Source organism: Apaloderma vittatum, unplaced genomic scaffold (genome assembly GCF_000703405.1).
Source record: "Apaloderma vittatum isolate BGI_N311 unplaced genomic scaffold, ASM70340v1 scaffold26224, whole genome shotgun sequence".
Taxonomy (NCBI): Eukaryota; Metazoa; Chordata; class Aves; order Trogoniformes; family Trogonidae; genus Apaloderma; species Apaloderma vittatum.
In genome coordinates, this window is record NW_009713755.1 from 23,323 (window position 1) to 29,169 (window position 5,847).

Below are 5,847 nucleotides of genomic sequence, written 5' to 3' on the forward strand. Positions count from 1 at the left end.
CAGACAACAAGCTCTCTGGTTCCCACAGATGGTCCATTGTGGAAGATGTAGCTGGCTTGAAATCTGTGCTGCTGTAAGGAGCCATCTCTGCTTATGCCTTCCACACCCCTCTTCTCCTGCTCAGCTTAGACAAGGACGCTGTTTGTGGGTGGTTTCACAAGTGGAGAACACCTGCAGAGATGGGAATGATCTCCTTCACTGGAGGCAGGGATTACTTGTGGCAGAAACAGCCAAGAGCATGGGTGCGAGGTGCTGGTGGTCTGCTCTAGGTTTAAAAGCCTGCGCTGGCAGAGAGATGGGGAAGCGAAGGTGTTCCGTCTTTGCCTCAGGGCTCCCAGAATCCCTGAAGTCCATGTTTACAGTGGTAAATGGCTTGGAGGTGATACTGAAGTGAACCCCCAAAACATGTAATTGCCAGGGTAAGGGAACACAAAAGCCTCCTTTACTCCCTCTTGCCTAGTGATACTGCGTGGCTGCAGATACTGCAGATACGTGTGTAGCTCCTCAGAGTGCTGGCTGGCATCTTATGACCTCTCCTGTAGAGATATTTTATTTTTCACTTTGAAGTTGCATTTCTTGATGCTTCTTTAATAGCTGGAAGCTATTAAAGTTTCCAGACCATTCCCTTGTATTGCTACCATGATATCATCCTGGCAGCAAAATTTCAGCTCAGCTCCTTGCAGGTGTTTACCAAGTCTATACACTCTGTCAGACCACAGGCTACTCCTGTTTACCATTTGACCTGGCTATTACTTTTTGTTGTTGTTGTAATAGTCAACTCATCAGAAGGCTACTTTGTACCTGAACAGTTTGGGATTTTACACTATGCCATTGAGAGGATGCTTAGGTTTTAAAAGGTGTTTGGGAGTTTAAGAAAGTGCAAGGACAGTGCTGAAGGGCTGTTTCAGAGGATTGTAATGTGACGTGGGTCATAATCATATTGTCTGTCTCTTAAGTGTCTCTGTTGTCGAGGGAAAAGTTTGGTTTATGACACACTGGAGCTCAGGAATAAATTATTATTATGTGTGTCGAAGTTGACTGTGGGATTAGGCCATTCCAGTAAACCAGGGAGGAAACTAAACTGAAAAACTTTAAGTTTACCTGTGAAGTTGGGTCTGAATATGTCTGCATAACTGAAAACAGCAGCAGTTGCCCTGTTGTCCATGATGTGTTCTGACTTACCTGGAAAAGGAGTTAGAGTAAATTAAAAAAAAAAAAGAAATTCTCTCCTTTGACAATGAATTAAGGATGCTGATTCACTCCATCTTTTACAAAAGCTGAGCACTAGAATATAGTGATGTGATGATGAGTTATGAAAGTGATAAATTCTACTATATTTATACACAAATATTTTTGGGCAATGTAAAAGTATGCTTCATCACAGATCTGCATTATGTTGCATGATTTTTATGGATTATAGTATGTTTTTAGTTTTATGGAGTTGTTCTTTAATTACTGTCTTCTACAGAAAACAATTATGTGGGAAATGTCAAGCAGCATTCTTTCTAAATATTTTAATTTTGTGGAAGCCCTTAAATGTTTTTCAGAAGAATTGTGAGTTAATAATTTAATGGAAACAGTGAATAACTTTAGCAGACATAAATATAGCAGTGATGTGTAAATGTGTGCTTGCAATTAGGCTGATCAATGCCTGTTATTAGTGAGCATATAAGTAAGCCAGCTATTTCTGTGGCTTTGTTTAATATGGCCATAAAGAGCAGAAGTAGCTAAACCTGATTTTTCCACTTGGTGTTAATTTTCCACTTTGCCTGTAAGAGATATAGAAAGTAAATGGTATGTGATTACGGTGCTTATGGTAAACTAGCCCCCTCTCCTCTAATGTTATTTAGGCTTTTATCTTCCTGAATATTGATTTATTTTTTTAACTCTATTTGAATAAGCAAAGGAAACTGGATGAAAAATGCCACTAACTAACCTATTCAGTTGTTTGTGTACTAACAAGTATCTTTCACCTTCTTAGAAGAACTTCATATAAAGTGATATCATGAATTAATTACTCTTATTGTAATCTCTCCAACTTCTCTTTTCCTGTTTTCTCTTTTTTTTTTTTTTTGGCTCTAGTGTCTGACTGTACTTCTTCACAGTTTATGGGCTTTTAGGTGCCAAGAATAGGTGTGTGTGAACAGTGCCTGACCGAGTGAGGATTGGGATCACAAATAGGAGATCAGACGGAGTCCTACCTGGATGCCGGCCATTGAAGAAAAGAGCTAAACCATCATGATCCCTCCGTTTTATACTGAAGATGAAGTATACAGAATGGAATGCTCTTGTTGGTCACTTGTCCTGTCTGCAACTCCCAGGAGGTGCAACCTTTTGCTTCCCCGTGACCCCTCTTACTACCCGGCACCCCCAGCGTGGCACACAAGAGCCAGCAGTGGCCTTGGTCACTGCAGGAGTAAGTATCAGCAAGAGCCTTTTTGCATCCCAGTGCCAGGCAGTAACCGTAAACATCAGGTGTTATCACTGCCAGTAGCACACACTGTCTACAAGAACACACTGCTAACTTCAGAAAGTGCAGCCTCTAAGAAGAGGCTGAGCTGAGAATTAAAAATCGCTGAACAGAATTGGTTCTGTTTAGCTCAAACCAGGACAGAAATGTATTGTCGCTAATCTCCTCCTTGTCTGCGTTGTGCCTCTCTGATGTGATTACCTGTCTCACCGATTCCTCTCTTTTTATGTGTGCATGCACTGTGTGTTACCTGCGTGGGTGAACTTACTTTTCTTTCACTGTGTGCAGTTATCTCAGCAAAACTGTACAGACTCTGAGGGCTGCTCACAATACACTAAAAGTCATGCAAGCAGTTGCTACGTTACTGACTGTCAGCCTAAAATTATTAAGAATCAGCCTTAGGATGACGAAAGTACATATAAACTATAATGTACTTTAAATGAGATAAAATTACAGCTGCAGCTTAATAAAATTCTCATATTTTGTATAGTCCCTGACCTGAGAGCACAACACAACAATTAAGTGCTAGAGTCACGTTGGCTGAAGCATTTCCAACTAACCGGACACAAAGCATTTCAATAGAACATTAATACAACCTTAGTACTAACAAGTATAGAATGGAAAGAACTCATGGTGATGTAAATACAGGTAAGTAACAGACTACAGATCATGTATTTCAAAAAAAACCCCACCCCCAAATCCCGTGTCTTTGGAAGGCTAAACCATGAATATAGAAGCTGCGCACATTCACCCAAAGCCTGTGGAGAAGATGGTTGCAATAACTGCAGGTAGGGGAAGCAGGAAGGTGGGGTTTGATGATCTGGAAAGAAATAAAAACTTGATAGCTGAATTTATTTTTTATTTTTTTATTTTTTCATATAGCTGGAAAAAATGAATAATCGACTTCCTGCCTTTCTCTAATTCAGATTGTTAGGTAAAATCATTCATTCCTTGTTTCTGGAGCATAGGTTTGCATTTGAAGTTTTACACCTCTACTAAAAAAAAAAAGGAAACAACTCAGCTTGAAAAACAGAAGTGAATATGATTCAGTGCAACTCTAAATTTCCATTAAATAAATAAAAAATTAAACTGTTTGGAAACTGTCAAGAATCCAGAAATACTGACAATATGATTTTTGCCTGTGGTTCAGTCTTGCACAATTCATAAGAAAAATCTGAGATACACAGAATCCTATAACTTCCTTGTTTCAAAACGTAAATGTTCATACAAAGAAAGGATAATTTTTTGCATTGTCATTTAAAAATGCAGTGATAAGAAGAAATGCTCCTGAAAAAAATGTCACTAATAATATGTCACATCTGGACTTTAATGAAATATTAATGCTAAGTTATGATAAGAAGAAAACCTCTTTCCCATCTTTCTTTTATCTAAATTGTTTAATATTTAATTCTTTATAATGGAGAGATAGAGTAGACCAAAGTAGAGTTTGATACTGTTTTATTATGCATGATTTTATTACCAGATAAGAGTATTTAAAAATGTTTAGAATATTATGGGATCAGAAACAGAATATTTAGAGCTGTCTAATGCATTCTGTAACAGATCCAGAAATCCAAGGTATTCCCTGCCAAAGGAGACTATAGATACAAACCTAAAATTTGTAGAAATATCTACATTAGTGTTCTTTATGCGTACCTTCCAACTTGAGATATTCTGTTTCATTGTTGCAATAAATACGTCAAAGTTGTTAGGTTTTTGGGTTTTTTTTTTAGTTAGAAAAGGCTGTGCTTTGAATGGCATGTCAGACATGGACTGTAGCATAAACAAGTCTAAGTTAAGCCATACAAAAATGTTAGAAGAACACAATATCTGAAACCTGATGAAGTTTATGATTGACAGTTGCACAGAGACAGCTTTACATATGAAGTGATCCTACTAACCGTATCTGTCAACTGAAGAGACTAATCAAATGCTGAGGCAGAAAGTATATTTAGTTGGTGCTATATATTTTAATTTAGCTCATGTGTCCTGTTGGACTTTGCTGACTTTATTCTTCATTGCAAAACAAAATCGGGTAACTAGTAATCAAGGACAGTACTAAAATGTCACAGGGTACGCAGAAGGCATTATTTTCCAAATAGGAAATATTAGGCATTATTTTCCAAATCAAAATGAATGTGTAGAGATACAGTAAAATACTATGAGAGAACAGAGCTTGGAAAAGGTTTTGGGAATACATAAGGTGGCCACAGGCACACTTCAGGAAGACAGAAATGTTCCTCTGAATCAGATGGAATTTAGCCATCAAATGCTTGGCAGTTTTTATTTTAATGTATTGTAAGTACTTTAACATAATGTCATGTAATAGTAGTTTGGCACAGGATCTTTGCTCCTGCAGGTTTATGAACTTTCAAGTTCTTGAGATAGGAATCAGGAGTAACCATACAAAACAAAATTGTAATTATGCGAAAGCAAATTTGTGACAAACCAGTTGCTTCATTGTCTCTGTTGAAGTGGTGGAGGGTACATAGCTCGCTTTCAGTTTGCACACTGCAGATCTTTGACATAAGCAAGAGTTTCTTCTGCTTGGTGCACATCTACTTTTCCAGAAGGAACAATTAGACTGCGTGGTCCACCAGAAGCTGTTTGTGTGCTTTAACTCTGGTACATCACACAGACCAATTTTTCATTGTCTCCCAGTATTTCTCTGTATAGCTAATACTTCAGTTTCCTGCTGCTGAGTTTTATTTAGATTGTAACCTCTTGGGAACAAGGACTGACTTCTTGTTTGGGTTTTAAACTCTGAAGCATGTAGGTAATACATGATGTAGTGTGAGACTTGATGGTGATGTGGACTCAGAAACCCAGCACTTCCCTCTTTAAGTAAATCTTCAGAGTTGAAAAGTGTGTGTGCTTGCAGGGAAATCAAGTTCCTGAATAGAGAGTCATTTTGATAGCCAGAAAGAGTCAAAAGTACCCCTCAAGTAATGCCTTTAGAAGTATGATTTTTTTCTCTTGCCCAAAGAAAATATCACAAATCTAAAACTGAGTTGGGGAAAGCATCTTTCTCTGTATTACTTACATGAACAAAATTACATAATAAAACCACTTTCATACATAGATTCTATTAATTCTGCTGACAAATAGATTATTTCAAGTTTATTTTTTTCCTCAAAAGTACCTATTCATTAAACGCATAATTAAGCCTAGTTACCTGTATGCTTCATTAAAGGACAGATTTAAAAAACAAAGAATATATTCTATAGATAGATCAGTGCCTAGTGAGGTTTTTCAGAAGTGCTAAAACAGTGAGTTTGAAACATCTTGAGTCACCTGGATAACCTTACAGTACAACCAGAAATGAACAGGTAATTGAGAGTGGAGTTAGAGAAGCTCAAGACTCTAAGCTTAATAGT